Genomic DNA, 26,140 nt, shown 5'->3' on the forward strand with positions numbered 1-26,140 from the left:
ACAACTTCGAACAAAATGCGATGACAAATTGTTGCTTGTCTTCCCAACATGTTGCGATTGTTGCCTCCGAACGAAATACGACTACAATACCTTTATATCGTCCGTTTTTACACGAAAAAATACATGTTTTCAAGACCCAATTTTCAGATACTCTAACTCTGTTTGGTAACAGAGCCGTTCTGGACCTTTGGCTTTCCATGCGGAAAATAAATTAGATCGGAGCCGGAGTAATCGAGGTCGTAGTTGGGAGTGGTGGCTGCATTTCAGCGTCGGGCTTCGGGCCGGCCGGGTCAATCAATGGTCAGAAAATAACCCCCCCCCCCCCCCCAACGTAGACACATAACCTTCCAGGGAACGGCGGCCGGGGGGGGGGGGGGGGTCGTCGAGGTTCGTCCCCGGACGTGAAAAGTTGGATTAACTCAACTCTCCTTATAAGCACGTCGTCATCTCTGCTCGGTTCTCCATCCCACGGTCCAGGCCCCGACCGGCTCATTTCAACGAGGAACCGAAGTGGAACATGAGATGACCCTTGGAACGGGGCTATCTCGTGTGACCCAGGGTTCATCTGAGAATTGGCATGTTTCCTCTCGTTCATCCAGAACTTCGTTGCTCCGTTAGCCGAGGGCCGTAACTCTATTTTCACGTGAGCTCTGGAAAGTATGGAGTCGTATGGACGGTGCGGCTCGCGGGGAAGTGTAATTGCGTCTTGTTCGTGAGCATATGCTCTGCCCCGTGATATGGTCCTTGCTCTCCGGTTATTTGATAAAACCCTCTGTTTTCTGGTTGGTTTCGCTCCAAATGGCGAGCTGCATGTAACGGGGATTCTTACTTTATTCATTTTTTCCGACGTGAAATCGTCGAGTGACAAGATGGTGCCGCTGGTTTTCTTTAACTTGGATCGAGTCTAACAGGGACGCACCGAGTTTTTCGTTTTACGAGAAACGAGCGGTTTGCTTGTTAAGATAGGTTTTTGTTGTGTTAGAATTTCACGGAAATTGTTGTAAAAAATATTTCATTTGAAAACGTCTAATGAAAATCAAATACAGTGCATGAGTTTTTGTTTCTTTCTAAGCATTGGAATGAAGTCTGCTGCGAGAAGTATATTTGGTGACATGCTTATGCATCAGTTGGTCCATCTGCAGATTCCCCGACGTATGAAACTGAATTCAAGAAGATGAACCGAATTCATCGATCTTATGGAGAATTCCACCCAACAGCTGATCAACGACCACACTCCTTTCTCAAAAAAAACTTGGTGCGCTTCTGTTTAACAACAGAAAACGGCCGTTTTAACAACTGTTCGGCAACAAAGACCGATTAGTTCAATCGCTATTTTGGAGGACCATTGAAAAAACCACTAAAAATACGGCGTGATCCAATAGTAACCCCCCGAAAATCTATTGCTGATTGAGCTTACGAGTTTAAACAAAGGGGGTTTGCCTAGGTCAAAGGGAGCTACTTTGCGACCCCCTAAAATATGGAGGGGAGTCCTTAACATTCATAAGTCATCATTTGGCGGATTTAACTTCATTTTATGCTAAACAATCATCATTTGGTAAAAAGTAGCGTTAACCTCAGAATATAAGGTTCCCTCATCCGACTACATTTGAGGGGCTTGGAGGACAAGGCGCAAAAACGCAGTTTTTACTATTTTAAGAAATACGTGTTTAAAGTTTCAAAATTACATGGAGCCTTATGGCAGAAATGAGGTTTCAGCTCTTTTTTAATGTTTTGAAATTGGATATTAGTTATAAATTTTTCACAGAATATGCTTTCAAAATAGTTTTAGTTGAGTTCATAAATATCTCGATTTTTCAAAAACTGCACTTATACGCTTTGTCCTCCAAACCCTTCATTTCATCAATTTTCAGAGTGGAGGGTCTCCAAAATGCATTACCTCTGATGGTCCCTTCCAGCGCAGTTCAATTACATCCCGCTGAAATCTCTCGCAACGGCAGGGTATAGTGCCTCAGACCGACCCTCCCCCACCCCCCACCCAACCTAACATTGTTTGATGTAGCCATGAGGAGGCTGACCCAGTTGTAGGTGACTATGTCGGTGTGTTCTCACGAAGGGACGGAGGGACGGCGGGGGCCGTGGAAGGGGCCGTTAAGTGGAGTTACGAGCGGCCCGTCGCCTTTCGTCTCTCCCGCGGACCTCGCGAAATTCGCCAGATAGCATCGTCTCGCCGCCGTGGAGCCGCTGACGTCATTTTTCCAAATGAGAAGGAGATCGGGCGGAAGGGACGGAGGGAGGGAGAGGCGAACGTCCCCTCGGAGACGAGCTTTCAGGGATGAGGGCAGGAGGGTGCTTTGGCTCCTGCCTCCGCGGACGGGTCTCGATGGAGTGTCGATAGGTTCAAGGTCTCCCCGTCAGCGCGATGACAGCGCCGCCCCGGCCGGCCGCAGCCGGGATAGCCGCATCCGCGACGCTATCACTCATTACGTCACCGTTCCGTTGCTATCACTATCGATTCCTTCTCGTGGAAAGTTGTGATAGGCTGCTCCGGTGGCTACGTCACTCGATTTTTATACACAGTAAAAAAATGATACCAAACTTTCAGTGGCGTGGTGTGAATTGCGATATATCGATTGTTACGCCATTTAAATCTATGGAAAAGGATCGATAAACAGGGTGTTCGCTGCGAACACCTTAAGAATCGATTCTTTCTCATAGGTTTAAATGGCATAACGATCGATATATCGCAATTCACGCCACGCCACTGAAACTTTTGTGTTTACATGGGAAGTAAAACACGGAGTAACATAAGCTTTGGGTAAAAGTTTTTCATGATAGTTTTCTCCGGGTTGATTCAACCGTATCTTTGGTTTGGAAGTCTCACAATAGAGAATTTGCAGGTGTCTGAAATTCGATGAATTTCGTGTTTAAGTGGAAACTACTGAGTGAACTGAACACGAGGATGATACCCTTGGTTCATGAATTGAACTGTTAATGGAGAAGATATGACAAAAATATCTAATTTGCTAAAATACATGTGTTTAAATCGGAAATGCTGCCAGAAGACGTCATTAGGCTGTACGGCCAGACTGCCGATACCATATACATTCACAAGAAGAAGTAAAAAAAAGTCTGTTTGAATTCAAAGTGAAATAATCAATGCTTTCTACCATTTTTTTTCTTACCTCTGAATTTGTACATTTCTTTATTCAACAAAAATAGATTACCGTTCACTATTGATGACTAATTGCCAGCGGTATATTTTCATTTTCCTACTTCTGCGATAAAGTACAGCTCTAATCTTGTAAAAAAAAGACATCACATTGAAAAATTCTTCTGCCGTAAAATATACCGAGAGTGATTAAGTGCATGATTTTACTAGATTAGACTTTGGTTTTTTAGGACTGAGAAGTGTGAAATGACGTTGACAAATACAAAATTTTCTCACGTATCGTTATTCCCCTCGCGAAAGAACCTAACTACATTCCAATGTTGCTAAATTTCCCCTTCGCAAATTGCAGTTTTACCGGGAGAATTTTAGGAAGTTCTGACTGAAATTTTCACTGATTTTTCTTCGGATCTCATGTCAAAATATACCGATGATAGCAGCAGGAAGGATAGTGGCAAGGATACTATAGGTTTCATTAGTGTAGAACTTCAATAGCATGAACTTGGCTCGAAGTGCGTTCAAATTGCGGCAATACTCTCCGCTTTGCCGGGCAGTAGGGATAGTAGCAGGAGGATAAGCGCAGGATTAGCCCTTGTGGGCTACTTGAAGTAGTAACGAAAAAAGGGGAAGAAATCAGAAAAATTTTGAACGAAAATTCTTTCGACGAACGAATATATTCTTACAAAAAATTAAATTATTATACTCAATTTTATAACCTCGTTATAGAGTTACGTTACTTCGTGCAGGGAACGATGTTATGAGTGGGATTTGAACATTTTAAGTGCATCCATCGTAATCGACTTAAATAATGTTGTCGAAGAAATATGTATCGTAGGGCTTAATTTTGTACCTTGTCTGGCAGTCCATCAATTTTGACCAAGTTAAATAGAAAGGAACCAAGATTCTCGGTGAAAATAAGCCCTGAGTCTTACCTCATCAATATTTTTGTCAGTATTGGTAGGTCGCGCAGTTAACATTAATGGATAGTGACGTCACATCCATCAATTTCTGTCGATGTTCAGCGTTTCGCTAAATATTAATGGAATGACCGTTACGTCATTTCCAGTTCGCCCTGCTTGCAAAACCCTGAGATATTGACGAAATTATTAATAGTGTGACCAAGGCTATGAGATGTTCCGATTCGAAAATGCAAAATAGCATTTTTAATAATCCAAAAACTTATTGAAGTTATTTTTAATTTCACATATTAATGTTTTTATAAACTACTTAGATTTAAATAATCAGGAGATCTGGATCAATTGAAGTTAATGTTATTGGAATGATAAGTATAACAGAAGTGTTAATGTTTTTTGAATTAAAATTTCTGATGCTTCGAAGAACTACAAGAGCATCGCTATCTATACTATAAGCTCCGAGACCTCCTAATTTTGCGAAACTGGTAACGCTTAGTTCCAGCGTTCTACCGGGCCGATTTTCATGATTTTTGCGGCTATCGACGGGCAATTGTCTCTAGATAAGCCAACTCTTTTCAGATTTTCAAAATATGGCCCAGGTTTTTTTATATTACGTGGTAAAGTTGCGAATTCTCCCATTTAAACAATGTAAATTTATACTTTTTGTCATAGTTCGTTTGAGCGTTCTACCGGGCCGATTTCCATGATTTTTGCGTAAATCGACAGGTAATAGGCCCTAGATGAGCCCGCTGTAATCATATTTTGGAAAAAGGACCCAGGTTTTTTTAAAATCACGTTATAAAAGCGAGTGAGTTTACAGAATGCTCCGGTACTGCTACCGCTATGCGCGGGAGGATGCGCAGTGGTCGAGGAGGTTGCGCAGTAGCTGTGTAGCTTGCGCATCAGCTCTACACTTATCTACACAAGATTCGCGCTAAAAATCTCACGTTGAGCGGTGGCCGAGTCGTCTAAGACGTCGAATGCGTCCACATTGTGCTCGGTGTGGGTTCGGTCCCCGAATCATGAAAACATTTGCCTGACTATCTTTGTTCATTGTTTTACTGCAATATTTCATCAAGCAGTCATTCCAAAACGCGTCCTTTTAATTTTAAAGTAATTTTAAGTAAAGTTTAAAATTGAAGTATACCTCATATCGTAATTTTTTAGGGGAAAAATAAAACTAACACTGATAGGAGGGTAAAAATAGGGCCGCGAAGCGGCCCATTGATGGCGCGGAGCGCCTTCAGGGGGTTGGGCCGCGTAGCGGCCAGGGGGCGTAGCCCCCTAGTATTCGCTATGCAGTTGGCAAGTCTCTCATTTGATTTTGCTCTTTTCCCTTCCAGAAGTGGGGAACCGAGTTTTTAAAAAATAATGACTATGGTTTTTGCAACGAGTTTGACTCTTTTGCCTAAAAATAAACAAGCAAAGATTCCGCATTTTTTATTGACGTTGACATTTTTAGCTGAAAAAATGTCTTTGAAATTTTTTGCCTTTAATTTTTTACTGTTTATCATGGGCAAAATTGGCCAAGTTTTCGATTAAATATTTTTTCGACCGTTTTATTAACGATGAATCAGTCAGAGTGAAAAATGCCATGAAAACCTGCTTTTAAGTCTGTCAAAAACGCGCGCGTGAGTCCATACTCTGAACAATTTTTCATTATAATGGATTTTTTCGAAAAATTGTTGACTCTGGCAAGTTCTAAGGCAGTTTTTTTTTTTTTTTTTTTTTTTTTTTTTTTTGTTGAAATGATGAACACGTGTTTAAAACGTTTCAAAATGTCCAAACCGATGGTTGAACCGGCAGCCACATATTTCGGTTTATAACGTATCAGACTACCTGCTATAATTGAATTAGCGGCTCTGGTGCTTGCACTAGAGCTGCTATTCCGGACGGTCCCAGCTGGGGAGTATCAATGCAGCATGTTACATTGTAGAGACCGCGCGTTGGTTGATGGGAATCGGCGCCATTTTCGGCTATGTTCCTTGTCATGACTTTATTTTATTGCATACTGTTTTATTGTTAGTCAATGCTATGTTGTGTATTGTATTTTTGGAATCATGGTGATACAGTCAACAATTCAAAACTTGTTTGTGCTTTTATCTCGTGATGGAAAAAATGTTCTTTACGTTCAAAATTTGAAAATTTGAATTTTAAAGTTTTCGCGGTTAAGGAAGCTTTAACCACTGGGTTGGAGCTTCCTAGTCATATTACTTGATATCAGCTGATAGCAAACAAAGGTTACCAGGGAAACCGTAAACGTCTAACAACTATCGTGGCCATTGGGGCGATTATTGAAATGATATCGACTGTATGTCGCGTCGTTAACAATAGTGTCACACGGTACTAGGAATATTTACTATTTAACGAACCTTATATTTCCCTGACTCAGTCCTAAATTATAGAAGTATGCGTTACTTTTCCAGCAATCCAAAAAAACAATTATACAAAAAACCAATACCTACACTTTCAGATATAAAAATGCAAATTTTTTGCAGCCTCGCTAAACGACTTATCAACCAGAGATTTTTTAGGAAGCGGACCTCCAAAGAGCTTTCAAAATTAAAAGTATACAACAAGTGATAATGCCATGTATTCGCCATATCAAAGCCCAATACACATTTATACACCGGCTACGTAAATCTGCTAAGTTACAAAACATGAATCGACAGTTGTCGGATTGTACATCAATGACAAAATGTGTCTAGGCCCTCATTCTTGACTACAACTACTGCCCCCAGAGCCGCTCTCCGACGCCAATGCGTTGGAGCTTCCTGCTTGTTTTTAATTTGAAAACGAAACAACAGGATTCCTTGGAAATTTCTATGGTATACCTTTCTTGCTTACAGCGGATGCTGCAAACATTTCAAACCATGAATTTGGCTTTATCCCCTATGAGAAATTAAAATTGAGGCAGCTTGGAAATAATTCAATCGGGCAACGTGCAGTTTCCAAGATTCGACATCTACATTTTTCATCGATAAGTTACAGTCCACGAACGCAATTACATGCACAAAAATATCCCCCGGATTTGATACTATTGCAAAACTTTTTTTTAGAATTTTCGGTCTCAGCATGCCCTAGTCGTTCATAGAGAAAAAAAAGGAGGTGTTTGCATCTTGAGGATTTGTACCCACCTACGTCATCAATGTAAACAAGACGCTCGTTGAGGGTTATGTTGACGCTGTAAAAACGGACCATAATGTCCGATTTCTTTACTTAAATCAACTCTTTATTTAATTTCAAGCACTTTTTATAGAATGACTTTTTCCCTTAAATTACACCATTTCCAAGAAAATCGACAGGATAAAAACGTCGCTGTACCCAATGACGTCATCAAAGCTATAGATACTCTATGAAAAATTCCAAGATGCCCGAAATGCAAACACCTCCTTTTTTTTCTCTATGCTAGTCGTTTGAAGAAGGAGAAATTAATTATCAAACAATGTATACCTGTATAATAAATGCAATGAGAGGAACACGGGGTACAGGCTGTAAATAAAAGTAATTTGACGGGACGTTTCGGGTTTCACATTCCCTTTTTCAACCGCATTGTCAAAAAAAACAAAACACGAAAGTTAAAATTTACACATAAATGAGCCGCCGCTTAACAGCAATACTTCGGTATACTTTTTCATCTTTATTATCTAAACCAGTTAACATTCGGATATGATGACGAAATACTGGCCCAAAAATCACAATAGAATCCTGATGGGCGTTTAGGAGATGGATCAAAATGATAAACTTAGTTGTAGTATTACGGTAACTGTGGCTCTAAATGGAACTCCGACTTATAGGATCTTGACACCCCCATCCCCTCCCTTCCTTTATCCTCAAGGGAGGTCTTTGAAGGGGGGGGAGGGGTCGGGACCTTGAAATGGACCATGGAATCTTTGGAGTCAACAATCTGTTCAATTCTGCTGCCCTTGGCTTCGTTCGATCTCAAACAACCGAAAAAGAAGCCAAGTACGGCCCCGATTTTCAAAGTGTGCAAGTGCGCGCAACCTGTGGACTCCCCGCATATTTGAAAAGTGGCGCGTCAATTCGTATATTTTGCTCAGCGCGCCACTGGAATTGGCGGGAACCAATGAGAGTGAAGTTTCGATTTGTTTACATTCGCGTTGTTTTGATAACCTGCAAAAGAAACGTGGTTCATGAGTGGTTACATCCTCATATTTTCGTGAGTGTGTTGTGAGTAAGTGATTTGAATATTTAAATTTGCCCAATGTTCATGATTTATTGTGTAAGTGCGGAGTAATTCTATTCGCCTATCTTCAAAGAATACATATTCAATTCGGGGCTCCCTTGCCCATGTTAACAAGTCGACCCATCAAGTTGTGCTCTTCAAGTACATATCTGTAAGTTCTAATAGTTTATTTTTTCCTCCAAACAGTTTCACTAGAACCGTAAAGGTCGGAATTAATGAGGCTTCCAAATTCCACAAAACTTCAAACCATTTGGGTTCGCTTATCAAGTCATAGCTTATTTATCACTGGGGATTCAATTCTTGTCATGTACTTAGTGGTCTACCCATCTCCTACTGTCTTTTCGTGTCAGCATTTCACCAGTTTATTTATACTCTTGAGCCACCTCAAAGAGGGTTTTCATAGCTACAGGCCAACTATTGAAGGTTTAAAGCAGTCCGCTATGACATAGAAATGCAACATATTGCATGGTTAAGAAACGGCTAGGTATGGCTTGTCTTGTCGTTCAGACAGGGTTTCAGTAATCGGCACGCTGAGCGATGAAATACATCTTGCCTGGAAATAAGACTATGGTAGGTCTCACAACCAGTCAAATTCAGAGTCTATGAATATTTTACTGTCTAACTATTTCTAGTAATATACTGGCCTGTACCCCACATGAATTTTTGAAAAAGTAAAGTGAGTGACACTTTACTTTTCCACAGCTACTGTGATTCATTCGGACTTATAACCAATAATTATCTTGATGAATCCCCAATAAATTGAAATATATTTTGCGCTTGTAGAATGAACATATTTTACGAATAGAGCATATCTTGCAATTGAAGATCTAATCTCAGTCGCTGAACTTTAATCTTAGTCCATATGTAGGTAATTTCATTTATTGATCCTAGTTTGATGTGAAGTAATATTTCAAATCTAAATCATGATCTGTTGCATTCTTATCAAATACAGGAACTAAGACTAGCTTGTATAAACATGAGCTGTAAATTTGAAAAATGCTACTCTAAAGATTAGCAAAATCGTTAAAAAATAAGTGAAAAATAATTCAATTCATAACTACCATCAAAATTTTCTTCAGGTCTGACTTTCAGCTGTTACAAAAGTCTGTATAAGGGACTGTTAAGTGTTGAGAGAGTGATTCGCCAATATCTTCCATTGTGAGCTGAGAACAACTTGCTTTTAATATCTTAAAAACACATAATAAACAAATAATTGTTTCTGAGACCAATAAGCTTAGTCAGGACCGCATTCAGGATTGTTTGGTCTAAAGGCACAGTAGTGCGAGCCCCTTAAGTTGTTATTTCTTGGGGACGGGAAGTTATATAATAACATTTTTCAGTGAAAGATGAGGTTTTTTCCCTAAAACTTTGAGATTCGAACCCCTCTTTGACGCCATTTGAAGCATTTTTAGCACACATTATGAGGGAAAAGAAGGAGAGAGGGACTCCTATACTGACTGACAATGAGTTATGAGCCTATGGGAGACATGGGAAAATACAATGTTCGAAAAAAAGAAGAAATTTATGTCGATAGGAGAAGGGGGGGAACTATGTGGTGCAGGGTGCAGCGAGTCCCCTTTCTTGTAGCGCAGGTCCCCAGGAGCATACCTATGCGGTAAATACAACCTTGAGTAGAACTAAAATTCAACATCGCAAAATTTCAACTTACAAATTGTATTTTCACCCGTAAACTGTTGCGTGTTTCACTTGAAAATGGACGTATTTCTATCAAACAGAACTATGTGCAGGTAGGAAAGCAGATGGGGTCTGCTCGTTAGTGATCGGGCCATAAGAATGAATGGGAAATGTAGAGCGCCAGTGACGAAGCCGTCGTCGCGGCTCTTCGTGGTACCTCGACTCGTACTTTGACAAGCACCTGACCAGAGGTCTTACAATCGGCTCTTATGACGAACGCAAACAAACACAATGGAAATAAAGCGAGGGAAAGGGTGTGCGTTAACGACGGCGCAGAGAAACAACTATTTGAACTTGATGGATGTCCGTGCTGCATCTGAAAAATTGAAGGCGCGATGGCGCTAAGCGTGAGCTCTCAATGCTCTGATATATGCTGTCAATGAGGTGTCGCTCAGATTCGGAAGAAAAGTTAAAAAAGATGCCCGAACACATCTCTCCTTCCTTCGACTGTGTTACTCGCGTAGTGCTTGAAGCACAGTTACGGATATGACAAACGGGAACAAACACAATATGGAAATAGAGGGATGGGAAGGATGCGCGTTTACGACGGCGCAGAGATACAACTATTCACACTTGATGGACGTCCGTGCTGCATCTGAAAAATTGAAGGCGCGGTGACGGGAAGCGTGAGCTCTCAATGCTCTGCTATACTTATGTCTTGTCAAAGTTGTCAATAAGATGTCGCTCAGTTTCGGGAGAAAAGTTAAAAAAGAGACCTGAATACGACTTTCCTGTCTTCGGCTGTGTTGATCGTTCTTTCTATTTATTATCAATCTAGTACGTATTTAACTCATTAGCCCTGTACACAACGCTCTATATAGACACATATAATTAAGTGTAAAAGCAAACACATGTCCCTCTCCCCGAAGGACCCCCCCCCCCCCCCGCCGATGGTATACATAGTTGTAATTCCGGCGCGAACCTTGACTCTAGGAGTCACTTAATCTCCAATTAATTTCTTTATTTTATCTCTTACCTCGTTACTTCTTTGTTCTCCTTTTATATTTCTTTCTACTATTCATTTGTATCTATATACACTGCATCCGTCGCAGTTCACTCTTCATTGTTTTGTATCATTTAATAATAAAGGTCGTTAAAAAAAAAAAAAAAAAAAAAAAAAAAAAAAAAAAAAAAAAAAAAAAAAAAAAAAAACAAATATAGACACATGCCCATGGCTCATGGTTGCCGCATTCAGTCGGCTCACAACTCCGTTTGCTAAATTGGAAATGCGGGATTTAACATTCTGTCAAACGGAACTATGTACAAAGTGTGTGAGCCATGGGCATGTGTCTAGAGCGTTAAGAATAGGGCTCATGAGTTGATGCCCACTACGAGGAGCCGCGACGATGGCTTCGTCAACGGCGCTTAATATTTACCGTTCATTCTTATGGCCCGAGCACTAACGAGCAGATCCTATCTTTCCCTTCTGCACATACTTCTGTTTGAGAGAAATACGTCCAAAAGTCTTCAAGGTTTCTTCTGACGCATAAAAATCAGAAACATTTCAGACGAAAATTCCGGTCATATTTTTATTAAATTGTAAATTTGGACCGCGTCTAGCAGGAAGGAACCAAGCTACATCAGCTATTTCCACAGTGGCATTTTAAGTGGGCATTTTAAGTTTCCACGAAAGGACGTTCGTGCGGATTTCCTTGAAAATTTTAAGGAAGTCAATTTTAAGTTCGCACTAAGCAGAAAATTCACTGAAATTCGTCTTAAAATCAGCGCAGCCGTTTTCATGTAAAAAATTAAAGTCCCCGATTAAATTTGGCAATGGCTGATGTGGCTTGGTTCCTTTCCGCTAGAGTACCTGTATAGGGAGAGTATGGACAGATCGCTTCATGGAGGTCTTAGGGCCCAAAAGTGCAGCCATCCTTCTAATCCAACTTATAACACACAAAACACTGCCAGTCTGCAGAGTCTGCAAATTCCAATTCGAACCAAGATGACCAAGAATGTACAGAATTGAGCGTTCTTCCGCAAAAATGATTAAATTTATGCAAAAACGGAGTCAAATACGTGCTTTATAAACGACGGTTCGTAACAATAGTATTAGTAATTCGTTCTGGATAATTGAAATTCATAGGTTGGCTGCATTTCTGGGCCCTAACTTTATTCGCAGAAGCATCGGTGAAGGCCAGATGAATTTTTGGAGTTTCAAATCTGTCCATACGCTCGCTATACAGGTACTCTACTTTTCGCTTAACGCGGTCCATCTACATCGCACGTTATTCCTTCGTCTGAGAAACGATGAAATTTCAAGGGGCGACATAGCTTGGGTATTTCCACAATTGGAGCTTTTCGTAAACAAAGCGACGGCCGGGGCTCAATTCGGTGGCGCCTCCTGCTGGTGCGGAGACTCACTAGCTCGTGGGGTCTGTGACTACCAACCGTTACACCCTCCTGTAACATTATTCAAAGCGAACCCCTTTTCGAGCCGCGCTAGCTGCGGCGCTGCGTGGGAGGCACGGAGCTTTAAAGTTGGTTACTGGCATGACGTAGAATCGGGCACAGGGGAGACCGCTCTATACGACAAAGACACTTTTATCCCGACTGTTTTTACTAGCAACCACCATCGTCTTTAGGAAATAAATTCTATGGATATTATTTGTGATATAGTCGGGCAGAAGGGCCCTTAAGGTGGAAACTTGACTTATTCATGGTGAAGGGAATGAAAACCTATCTGGGGTTAATACACCCCTTCAGGTTTTGATGCAAAATGCTTTCTAAGCCCTCCTAAGAATATTTGACAAAAATTTCAAGCCATCATTTGCGGTATCAATCAGGTTTAGAATCGGCTGTTTCTAAAGATAAAACAACGTCGGAATATTTTATGTGTGTTCTTCTCAAAGTTGTTGGTCCATTTTTTTTAAATTTTAGTGTATTTTGTGCCAAATAATGCTACTCTAAACTAATTTTTTTTCGAATTGTGATTTGATTGTTTTCTACGTATTCATTCAAGTCCAATGTATTCGCGCCCTCAGCGCATTGAGGTTTGACTGGATATGGGAATAAACTTTCTCATAAGATCAGGGCACTCCTCTACACAATGACCTCAACTTGCTGCGCGTCGTCTGAGCTTTAGGATTGATTTCAGAAAAGAAAAACCTGTAGCACCATAGTCCACCTTCAGAATTTTTGAGGAGGAATAGTTGATAAATCAAAAATCCCTACCACGTGCAACGTACAAGACGTCCGTTGCACATAAAATCATTTGACAAAGTTCGCGAAAAAAATTAAAAAAAATTTACAGGGGACATTTTTCACTTTTAGAATGCATTTGTTAACACAATAATTTTTATGCGACGTTTTTCCTAAGAACGAGTACCATTGATGCTTTTGCACTAAAGCCTGTGTCACACTATCAAAACTAGCCATCAAAATATCAAGGTCAGGTGTTGTGATTGGCTTATTCGATGAGTTGGACCAATCGCAGCATTTGACCTTGACATTTTGATTGAATATTTTGATAGAGTGACACAGGCTTAGGGGAAAACTCCGTATGAGCATTCAGACGTTGTCGAATTTTTTCTGACGAAATATTTATTTTCCAGAAAATGTATGGATTCTTTTTCTTTAAAATTGTAGGCATTCCGGATCAAATTCCAAGTAGGACTTAGTGAAAAAAACCAAAGAAAATTGCATCAATGTTCAATGCATCAATGTTGCAGAAATTTAGCAACATTCAAATTTTCATACGACCCTCTTCCGAGGCACAGCGCACAGTGGAGCGAATCAATTAAAGAAGTCAGATATGATGTGGAAACTTTAAAAGCATTTTCGCCGTACGAAACGTAGACATTTAAAAGTGGCCCTATGGATTTCTCGTATAATGACCATCAAAACTCATCTTTCAATATGCATAAAGTGAAAATATGAACATCAAAATTTGCAGTTTTTGACAAAAATGTCATGTTCAATTTCTCCCAAAGACTATCTCCACTGCGCATCGGTGTGGGGATGTATCTCACGGAAAAAACGATATAGTGCTGAGCACTAACTGTTCAGATCAAATGGAGCCAGCTAATAGGGCAGTACTGCTGAGACCTACAGTATGTGGGGCTGGACCCTATAGTTTTAGGGCTCAGCGCCACTGCCATACTAGCTGGCTCCATTTGATCTAAACAGTTAGTGCTCAGCACTATATCGTTGTTTCCGTGGACAAAATTGTTTTCCCACTTTCCTCCGTATCCTTGTGCTCCAAAACGTCACATGATCGCTCGTTTACAGACACCTTCTCCGACTTTATTAGCCATTGATTTTCTGAAAAATTGGGGGGAAATGGACAAGTTTTCAAGAAAATCCGCATAATTTCAGAAAAAATATTACCACGTTCGAATGCTTATACGCCCTTCTACTACACAGCGACACGAGAATCGATCTGACTACATTGTTTCCCCGCTTTTCTCCGAGTCCTTGTTCCTCCAAATGTTACGTCATCACCCGCTTTTCTTCAAACCCACGCCGCACAATGGGCCGAACCATTGGGACCAGTCGGACGAAAATACTGCCGTGCTAAGCAAAAACGCCGTAAATCCATCAAGATTTTCTCTCGTTTTTTGAAACTTAACCCTTTATAAAATGAAAATTGTTTTACCCTTGCACCTCAAATTTTCAGGTTAAGTTCTTGATAGTATTAGCGAAAGAATTCTGTAAAAACATTGTACCAAGGCACAAAAGTTTCTCTGCTGAGATACATTGTTTCCAAAAAATGTAAAATGGCGTTTACGGCGTTTTTGCGTTGCACAGCGGAATAGGAAACTTCAAAAGCTTACATCTTTGTACTTTCAAATCGTAGAAGTTCAAAAGTGGTTTCATTGGTTCTCTCTTGAAATTTCTCGCAAGAAGCATCTATGATACACAATAGTGTAGTGAAATAAACCTTAAAATGTGCGGTGATGGTAAAAAATTCCGTGTCCGACGTTTCCCAACGACTCGTCCCAATGTGCACCGCACAATGGATCGAGTCAATTAGAGAGGTCGAACATGAAAATTTTGACTAGAACCGCAAATTTTGATGTTTATTTCGTCGCATTTTACATTTTAAGGGGTGGTTTTAGAAGGAAATTTTACGAGAAAACCAATTGAACCAGTTTTAGGACCTCAAAGATTTGAATAAACGGAGCTATAAGCGTTTAAAGTTACCAAAACTTGTCCGACCTCTCCTATTGACTCGATCCACTGTGCGGCGGGGCGACGAGCCGGGCGCCTAGTCCTCACATGCTTCGCCCCTTTTTATTTTCGAATCCATCGTAAATTTGGTTTCTTTGCCTCCTTTGAAGTTAGGGCAAACTTCTTCCATCCTTTCTTCGGCTCTCTTGTTTGGCTTACTTATCCATCTAGCCGTGCATCCCGAAAGCGTTTCTCATACCGCTGTTCCTCGTCGTCCCTCGGGGATTATTTCAAGCGAGATTTCAGCTCCAGCCCTGCCTCTGGCCGAAATGAGACTTCGTGCACTCGAGAATTCCTGCCATCCGAGCGCTTTTCGAGTTCCCTCTCTCGAAAAATTCAAACGTTTTGGTTGTTGTTACCAAGACTAGAGCGATTAGTACACTTGTCTTTCAAGAGCCCTGCTCTCAAAAGACCGTGTCCCACGATCTAACGAATTCATCAAATGCAAGATGGCGGGTTCATCAACATTTGACGGCCCGCTATCTTTTGATAGCAGACTTGCGCGAAAATCAGTCGCCATCTTGCATTTGATGACTATTTGATGAGTTCATTTGATCGTGGGACAAGGGCTTTAAAGACATTTTCGGTTGACTTGACGAGAATTCCTGCCACGACGTATTTAGAGTAACTCGAACGAGTATGGACTCTTCCTTTTTCCATGGAGGCCGTAGGACCCAAAAATGGCGGCGCTCTGTTTTGGTTTCGAGGATGGGAATCCTCAATGATTTTTCTCGAAAATAGCACACGATTAGCCGCGTAGTACATACGCGGTGTAATAATGCATTTGAGTAAAGTTCTCGTTGCGATATGCAAATGAAACCACATATTAAATCATTTCGCATTTACATTTACTTACGTCCGCCATTTTTGGGTCTTGAGAGCTCCACGCAGCTCAAGATGAAGGAACCAATCGAAAGATATAGCTACATGGTGATACTCTCTCTATCAAGTTACTCTAGGCATATTTAAGAGGAATATTTCGCTTTCTCAGTGTTGCTGCATTGAGCATGTTTTTTGACCTACGTCAATTTACTAAAAACGAAACAGCAATGGTAGTTACTTCCTCTCCCTTTGTTGAATTCCTTGTCAGGAAACGCCATGAGATGAGCCCTTTGAAATCAAAGCCATTTCAGAACCATACATTATCATATCATTAACTTCATACTTGGACGTATTTCTATCAAACAGATTTATGTGGAGGTGAGAAATATGGGGTGTGCTCGTCAGTTCTCTGGCCGTAAGAGTGAATGAGAATAATAAAGCGCCAGTGACGTCAACGCAGATGAATGAGGTCGTGCAGCTAGCTTCGTTGGTCATTAACTCATGAGCCCTGTCCGCAACGCTCTCGTGCCATGCCCGCGGCTCATAAATTCCGCATTCATTGGCATATAGTTCTGTTTGCTGAATTTAAAATCCCGCTTTTCCAATTCTTCAAAAGGAATCACGCCCACTTTTACATTGTTTCTTATGCAGCTTTCTAAAGCACACCCCATATCTCTCACCTGCACATAGTTTTGTTTGATAGAAATACGTCCAATTATCACACTGTGCGTTGTCTCCTGCCTGATTTTTCTGCATTTTCCACTGGTAAAAAAAAAAAAAAATGAAAGCAAGACATGAATATTACTGTGCTTACACAACAATAAATTCAGTGGAAAGTCATGAGGGTCTGAATTGCTTTGTCTTTGTTTGAACACTACTTGAGTGGCCTAGATAGATATATCACTGCTCAAGTGCTCACAAAGATCCCACATTCAAGGCAGCGATCATCTTGGTGAGAACAAAATAAAAACCCCGCATGCCCGCACTCACAGCCTCTTCGGGGCAAAAATTAATGTAAGTTTCTTATTCGAGCATCTGGCACGGGCGGCGTTGCCAGTTTCACGGATACACAGCGCGGTGCGAGCAAAATCGACCGTGCTAGGGCAAAAACGGCGGATAAGCACTTAAACGCTGCCAAATTTCCTCCGAGTAAATCTCAATTTCTCAGAAAAGTTCTGAGTCATTTAAAATTTTCAGGTACAGAGAATAAAACTGTGTATGACATTTTGTGAAAAATTTAGAGAAATTTTTATCGGATTACTCAGAATTTGCGGCTTTTGTCGGGAAAAATTGGCAGTTTTAAAATGGACCGCGTTTAGTAGGAATGATCCAAGCCACATCAGCTGTTGCCAAATTTAATTGGACAACTCAATTTTTTACACAAAAACGGATTTTTGTGCAACTTTCAGTGAATTTTCTGCATTCTATGAACCTACGACAAAATTAAACTTTTCGGAGGAATCTGCACAGACGTTTTCCTGTAAAAAATTAAATTGCGAAATAAAATTTGGCAATGCTGCACTGAAAAAAAGTTCGGTAAATCCGAACTAGTTAGGATCATATGGAACCCCGATTTTGTTCGGTACACACGACCGAATTATTCGGTCTGCTCAGCCGAACTGTTCGGTCCACTGAACCGACCTGTAAGAATTTATTATGGTTCGGTCGCACAAACCGAACAATTCGGTTGAACAGACCGCATAATTCGGTTGAGTGCATCGAACAAAACCTGGTTCCATATGATCCTAACTAGTTCGGATTTACCGAACTTTTTTTTTCAGTGTGACGTGGCTTGGTTCCTTTCTGCTTATGGCGCGATCCAACTGCGTTTACGGTGTTTTTTTTTAAAGCAAATATGTCGTGGCGACGATCTGGCAAGGGGATAAACCGCGATGCGGGCGGGTCGCATGCACGGGTGCATATCTCATATCTGCTCGGAACAAACACGCTCGGGGAAAGACGGAGCAAGAACTCCTGTCAGAAAGCGTCTGAAGACTCGCTGATATTAACTCTTTAACGTCAGCGACAAAACAGGGACCGGGACCGAGGAACAGGGGCGAGAGACACACAACTCCGGGGATAAAATCTTGCGGGATCGGGCGACAGGACCCGGAACCCGGTCGGAGAACACGCCGACGCCGGGGGAGAAAGTTATACTCATTTCGCGCAAAATGTGCATTCTCTTGGCCTCCCAACAATAAGGAGCATTTTTAAGCGCCTCCGTCTCTGCTCCGCTAAATCGCTGCTCCTCGTGAAAGAGAATCACGCTCTTCGGCTGTCGCTCTGAAAAAGGTTACTTGGACCGCGTTAAGCAGAAAGGAACCGAGTCACATTAGCTATCGCCAAATTGGACGTATTTATGCGAAAAGGAACTATACGCACACGGAGAAAAACACTTAGTGCGTGGGACCCGAAGTTTAGGTCGTATGGATCTCTGAAGGTTTCAGATCGAACATCTGAACACTTTAGGTCTAGCTGTCGAGGTTTGGATCACACATCTGAAACTTCAGTTCTTACATCTGGAGTACTTCAGATGTGAGAACCGAAGTTTTTCGGATGTGAGAACCGAAGTGTTTCGGATTTGAAAACCGAAGTACTTCAGATGTAAGAACTAAAGTTTCAGATGTGTGATCCAAACCTCATCAGCTGGACCTCAAGTGTTCGGATGCTCAATCCGAAAACTTCAGAGATCCATATGACCTAAACTTTGGGTCCCACGCAAAAAAGTTTTTTTTTCCGTGTGGAAACTTCAACAATGAAACAATGTATGTGGAAACAATGTAAAAGTGGATATAGTTCCTTTTGAGAAATTGGAAAAGCGGGATTTGACGTCAAATCAAACGGAACTGAGCGCTAACTCGTGAGCCGTGGACATGTGACAAGAGCCTTGTGGACAGGGCTCATGACTTAAAGAGTCCCGCCACCCATCTCCCTGTCGTGCCTCCTCGTAAGTACATTGTCGCTGACGTCACTGGCATTGTTAAAGCCCCATTCACTCTTATGGCCCAAGCACTAACGATCATACCCCATCTTTCCACTTGCACATAGTTCCATTAGCATAAATACGTCCAATTTAACTGAAAAATTTAATTTTTCACGATAGCCCCTGCGCATAAGCCTAAAAAATCATTCGAAACCCAAAAATCGGCAAAATTCAAAGAAATGAAAGCAGAATTGTGTTTGGAAAAGCACCTCGCATCCGATACAGAAATCGATAGCTAAATCAAATGCGAGGTTTTTTTCCAAACACTATTCTGCTTTCAATTCTCTGAAATTTGTCAATTTTTGGGCCTAAATGATTCTTAAGGCTTAAGCGCAGGGGCTATGGTCCTTTTTTTACTAAAAATTCAAAACCTACTGAGATTTTTAACCTGATCGATGCGATATATCGCGTGCCAGCTCGACGACATCGCTTGAGCTTGACGAATCACCTTAAAGTGTTTATTCTCATCACCTTTTTTTGCGGTCACGCGAACTGCGAAGTGCTCAGTTCCGAAACTCGGGGGTTATTCGGCCGAGGGCGCTAAGAGAGACAAGTTTTTACTCAGGGACGAAACATCATGTACACGTCGGCAGACACTCTCGGACTCGATGATACTCGACTCTTCCGAGGACGACACACTTCTCACCAGAAGTTCCGATGGGAAATGGGAAAGTTTCGGGTGCTCGCCGCCGCTGCCGAATCTCGACCGATTCCCCGTCGCACCTCGCGTTTGTCGGCGGTTTCATCGTGAGAACCGGCAACGCTGGTCTACGGACGGACGTCCAGATCGACACAGCAGTCACTAAGACGAGTTAAACTTTGGAGTTTCTCTGATCCCAAACATTGGATTCTTGGAATACTTTGTTGTGCGAAGGGGTTTTCTTCCCTTTTTTTCTTCCGCGATCGCAACACCACTTCAATCCGACCCGCGATAATGAATTGAATCAGCTCGTTCATGGTGGGATCACGGGGACTCGCATCTTGATACCGCTGTTGCAGAATTTCCGATTTATTTTTTATCTCTTTTTTTTGGCAGCGCGAAACGCGCGCCGACGCCTACAAACCTAACAGGGATACTTCACGCATTGCGCAATGCGTGAAGTATCCCTGTTAGGTTTGTAGGCGCATTGCACAATGCGTGAAGTATCCCTGTTAGGTTTGTAGGCGCTTTGCGCATGCATTGCTGGTTGCCCGCAGGCCGCGTACGCGGAGTGCCACGATTGCCACGTCGCACCGTTTAATTCTACTGACTTTTAATCGATAGCTCAAGTCGAAAACTTCTGTCTATTGTAACGTTAAAAATCTCCTGTGATGCTATATTTTTTTGGAAGAAAAGCAACCCACTAAAAAAAAATTTTTGAGCTATTATTTTGACTTTAAGCGTAATTTTCGTACACAAAATTTGTATTTTATTTAGTTAAATGTGGATTTATGTGGACAAGATACGACGCTTAAGGTCAATATAATATCTCGAGGAAAAAAATTTTCAGGCAAAATTATCTCTTTGAAATCCCCTGTGAATCCTATTGAGTAACTGGAGAAAATTCTACGACAATCTCATAGAAATCTGATTTTTCTTTCTTAAAAAATGAACTTTCTTTAAAAAAAAGCCGAAATTAGCAACATCACAATTAACGGAGATAAGAATTTCTCGAGTTTAGCCATCGGTATTTAAGTAAATGTCCATGATTTGGTTTAAAGGAGTGTGATTTCATTCAAAGAACACCCTGGTGTGACGTTTCTTCATATTTTATCCGTACTACAATCTCTTTTATTTATTTATTTTATTTAATCTTCTTTTCCGCCAAAACTAAAGAAGGGGAGTAGAAATTAAATAATCAAATCTTGTCATTCAGTCATCCTTACTCTTCTACTTAAAAGATGCCCTGCCCGTTGCATAAAACGCCGTGCCAAGAGATACCTACGATCAAATGGGTAGAGATCCGTGCAACTATTTTAACTCCGCGCCGGGTGGTGTGGTATCTCGTGATTTTGAAGGAGTTTTGTGCCCGGACGGTGAATCGCATCATTCGTGACTTTTCACCAAGGGGTCATTCCACGTCAACTCAATCAGGCCGAGTACCCAACCCCCTTCGATTTAGCTGAAAATTGGTAAATGGGGTCTTTACATCAATCTAAGAAATCCATTTGAAAAGGTTGCCCCTCTCATGCCCCCCAATATATCGACGAAGATATCGACCCCAAAGATGGGGTGAGTTTTAGAGATATTCAAAATAGCCCGTTTGCGCGATGCTCATTTTCTCGACTTCCTTCTCTTTGACTCTCCATAGCGAGACTCCGTATCAATCCATTATGCTTACAAAGATTGTGCCTACATCATTTTTTTATGTAGATTCTAAACATGCTATCGAAATTGAGCTAAATATTATTTAAATGACTGCAATTGAAGGTTTTTCAAAATTTACTATTTTTTCGTCACTCAATGTTCAAACCATAGTATCCAAAATACATACCCTCGGATTTTCAGTCGGTTCAGTTATAATCAGTGGAAATTCCGCAAAGTCTAAATGCTCATATGGCATTTCTGCTCAGCATGTCAGTTTCGGGAGGCAAAGAACCACGGCGCAGGTAAAAGCCGTCGTTCCCCGAGCCAAATTTCCGCGACGCTCCGGCCGGAAAAAAACGCTAACTTACAACTTCCTAGCCGCGTGCCAAGCGCAAATAATTACGGGCGGGAAGCGCCGCGCCGCACCCGGGAGAAAAAACCGGGAACAATGGACGAAATATGGCCGGATCGCAAACGAAGAGTTTTAATGAGAGAGATTTTCAATGTGGCCGCCCGTGAAGCAAGTTAGCTTTTGATTTGAGCCATAAAACCCCCGCCCGGGCTCCGAACCCCGGCAACTGTTGAAATTCCCCCGCACGCACGCCGTCAAAACCGCTTAAGTCCAACAGGGGCATCGTTTCCAGGGACGCGGTTTTGCGGGGGTTGAGTTGGAGCGGCGGGAGGGCTTATTTGCGACTGGCGCCGGTCCAGCTCAGGTACCTTTCGGGATGGCAATCTGGAGGCGACCAGGTTGTAGCGTTTGAGTTGGCATGGGGTTTTTCGGCTGCTTACCCAATTTGAGCGTGTTCCCGCGTCGTGTTAAGCGGGCCCCGAGGCGGAGGGATGGAAATGAAACAAAAAGGAGAGGATTTTCGCCCTGGAAAAGAGTCGTGTCGAGGGCGCGCTCGCGGTATTGCTCCCGTGCCAAAGGAGTAACGACACATGAATATTCAGACTTTGCCGAATTGCACAATAATTTAACATTATATGAAGAAAAAAAAACACTAAGAAGTGGCCCGAACTATATGTAACAAGGTGGAGAAATGGTGCTGGGTCCACACCATTTCGCGGGGAAAACAAAGCTCAGCTTCGTACTGGTGCGCATTAGAGTTCAAAAAATTAATTTTGACTCTAATTTTAATTTTTGGAACTTCTTGGCTTTGTTTTCCCCACGAAATAGTGTGGACCCTGCACCATTTCTTCACCTTGTTTAACATTATACATTTCTCTAATAAGGAACTACTGTTCTACCATGATAAGGAAAAATGCCTTACGAACCTTTAGACGTTGCCACATTTCCTTCGACAAAAATCGAATCCATAGGGAAAATTGTGAATATTTTTATCCAACATTTTCAGACAATTTTGTACGCAATTTAATCTAAAATATCCGAAAATTTCAAAGAAAAATATGCATATAAATTGGATCAAAAATACATGTTTTATGGAAGGAAATTTGGCAACTCTAGAATGTTCATACGGCGTTCTTCCTTAGCAAGCCAGCATTGCTCGCTCATCCTTAATTTTATGAGGAAAACGAACCATACAACGGTGAGTTAGGAAATCAATTCCGCAAGAAGATATCGTAGAAGGGTTTACAATTACAATTAGTTAAAGTGCAAAATTACTAATGGCGTTATTTGTATACTCTAACCTTATTTGGACTACATTTTGGAATTAGGAGCTACAATTTCTTGCTCATCCGTAAAAGCACCTACGTGCAGAGGAAAACCAACGGCACGTACGTCTTCTCTAAACTGAGCCAGAAATTATAGTTCCAAATTGCAAAATGTGGTCCATTTGATCTGTGTCAAGAATCCTTGTAGACATCTCATTCAGGAGTTGATAACCGAACTTCCCGTAGCGTGAACCGTTTTGTCTGTGAGATTTTGAAGAGGAAATGTTAGAATTTGTTTTCTAATCCAGGCCTTGTCTATTGGACCAATGTATTTCGATACATTATTATTTTTTTCGATGGTATCATGCTCATGATGTATGTGTCGTTTGAAGAGAATATTATTTTCATTTCGGGACCATGACTCGAGTCGCCTCTTAAATGGTGATGTAAGCAATTTCAAATGAGTAACGTTCTTCTTATCAGTCCTTCTATTTCCCGGAATTAATTCCAAATTTCAGAAGTTTTCCCGGAATCTTCGAAATTTCTGGTTTGGAATTTTCGCGAATTCTGGTTTATTTGTCAGTTTAAAATCAAATTTAATGATCTTCGAATTTAAGTCTGATCGATTACAGAATTTTTTCCCGAAACTTTTAAAAATTTTCTTGCAACCCGACATTTTTCTTGGAATTGTAAGGAATCTGAATTAATTTCCGGAACCCCGGAATCTTTGGTAAAATACAATGGCAGGACTGATTTTTATAACCTCAATTTTAAGCTTCGTTTTTAAGTCGAAGCAGCTTTGGATTTTTGAGGGCTCGGAGACGCGCTCTCGCTAATTTTTAGTGAAAAAGCTAAACAATGTCTGGATCTAGCAAAAACCCGATAAAAAGAATCGTATCTGGTTGTTTTTTTTCTATTTTATTAAGGCAACGAATCGGTGCTAAGTTGAACAATCTCGGACGAAATTATAGCGTCACACGGTTGACGTGGATACTAAAACGAGGCATTATTCACCTCTCGTTTTCTCCGTCTATATTTTATGTCTCGTCGCCGTTGCGTCGGGAGCGTCATTATCCGCGCCAAATGCTTAAATTTCAGCTCAAATTGAATCCGAAGAGCTTTTATTCGAGCCGAGGGGGGAGGGCATCATTTGAATGCTTGCTTTTCCGGACGGTAGATTGCGCCATCGATTGTATTAATTTTATTTCGCCGAGCGTGAAAAAAGAAACTTGTTTTACGACGCGCATTAAAACTACGCGTCGCCGGGGCCCGGGCCGGGCTTTCGATTCCTCGCCGGAGCCGAAGCGGAGAAATTTGATTTTTACACCCGGGTTTATTCCGCCTTTTTGCATTTTCATCCGCGGATTTTATGATTTCCCGCATTTATTGCCGCTCCCACTTCGCAGCTCTCCCAGTCCGTTCCAGTTCCCGATTTGCAGCAATTTCGGAGGACCCCAGAGAGCAGGGAACCGGGGGGTTTCAGGGGCAATATCCTAAGCATCTTCATTATCAAATTTCCCCGCAATATTTCGAAACCACAACAACCCACATTTCCCAGAGCATAGATACAAATTTTTACAGCTTTCTTGCATGTTTTTTTTTTTTACAATTTTTACATTTTTTTCACAACTTTTGCATTTTTTTTACAATTTTTACATTTTTTTACATTTTTTACAATTTTTACATTTTTCACAATTTTTACATTTTTTTTAAATCTTTTAATTTTTTTTTTTGCATTTTTCACAATTTTTACATTTTTTAAAATTTTCAAGCAGCCCGAGACAATGGTAACAGGAGAAAAACAAGGGGGGGGGGTGGGTGGGAAACAAGGGTAAAATACAACACTAAAAAACCCGAGACTTTTCGACTCAAAACTGAGTCAGTCATCTTCAGTCAGAAAATAAATTAGAAAATAAAAACTATAAAAGAAAAAACCTGAGATCTACATGTTGGAGCTTATTTTCAGGATTTGCAGCTACATTTCCCAGAGCTTTGCAAGCGAAATTCGACGGTACACAGTGGAGCACGTCCAATTAGTGAGGTCGGATATAATGTGGAAATTTCAAAAACTTACATCTGCTTTACCTTCTATGAAACGTCACGTACAAATATAAATCCTTATAATATAAATTTGTATGTTTATTTCACCACATTTTAAATTTCAAGGGGTGCTTTTAAAAGTAAATTCTACGAGGAAACCAATGGAACCACTTTTAAAATTAAAAAGTTTTGTATTAATGGAGTTACGCGTTTCAATTTTCCAAATTTTGTCCGACCTCTCCTATTGACTCGATCCACAGTCCGACGGAGAGTCTGAAAATTAACTCCTAAACAAAAGTATGTAACATGGGTAGTACGGTGAAAATTCAAGTAACGTAATGGGTCAGTTGCGCTGGTCGTAGAGTCGTGTTTTGCTGACGGCGCAGAGATACAACTATTCGTGCTTGATGGATGTCCGTGTTGCGTCTGCAATATTGAAGGCGCCGTGGCGTGAGGCGTGAACTCGCAGTGCTTTGCTCGATGCCGCCAATGAATGGGTCAGTTGCGCTGATCACAGAATCGTGTTTTGATGATTGATTCTTGCAGATAAGCTAAAAATAACAAGTTCTGTTTAAACATCAACTTTCTGCGCTCAATATAAACTGAGACATCGCCCTTTAGAAAATTGGGTTTTTGAAGTCATCCACCGTGGTAGTGACACCATTGGTTTCTTACACCTTGTTTTCATCCTAGTTTCACGATGAAGAACCAGTGCAAATGTGTGCTTTCCTGACTGATGGAAACAAGGTGGAAGAAACCAAGGGTGTCACATCCGCGGTGGATGACGTCATAAACCTAAATTTTCCAAGGCCGATATCTCGGTTAATATTGAACGTAGAAAGTTGCGGTTTAGACAAATCTTATTATTTTTGGCTAAGCTAATCAAAAGACAATTCTGTGACCGGCGCAACTGACCCATTGGTTTGTTTGCAAAATTGTCTCTCTGAAAAACTTCTTAAAACATCAAAGTTTGCAGTTTTAGTCAAAAAATTTGAAGTTCTGCCCGTGGTTAATATGGTTAGATTCACTGTGTGGTAGAGTGCGCCTGTTTTTAACGTATTCTAGACTGAGGAACGAATCTTCTTTCCAAAATTGACTGAAACCATCCATTTTTTTACAAAAATATTAGCGCGCTCATACAGAAGTCTAAAGTAGCTGAGAGTACATCGATTTTTAAACCGCAGAGAAAAATGATAGATATCTCGATTGCAAAGTTGGATCATTTCGAAGGCATTTTAGGCCAATTTCGTCATATTGGATTTTTGAGATTTGAAAA

General features: G+C 41.1%; 2 protein-coding genes across 2 annotated transcripts in view; both read left to right on the forward strand.

The window, feature by feature from the left end:
* The window catches only part of LOC109031262 (uncharacterized), a 599,201-nt gene that overhangs the window by 34,006 nt on the left and 539,055 nt on the right, over nt 1-26,140 (forward strand). The window lies entirely within an intron of this gene.
* The window catches only part of bru3 (CUGBP Elav-like family member bruno 3), an 854,644-nt gene continuing 836,666 nt past the window's right edge, over nt 8,163-26,140 (forward strand). Inside the window, exon 1 of the mRNA XM_072299190.1 lies at nt 8,163-8,399. The gene's annotated coding sequence lies outside the window, so the exon portion shown is untranslated. The remainder of the gene's footprint in view (nt 8,400-26,140) is intronic.

This window comes from Bemisia tabaci, chromosome 4, assembly GCF_918797505.1.
Source record: "Bemisia tabaci chromosome 4, PGI_BMITA_v3".
In the NCBI taxonomy this organism is placed as follows: Eukaryota; Metazoa; Arthropoda; class Insecta; order Hemiptera; family Aleyrodidae; genus Bemisia; species Bemisia tabaci.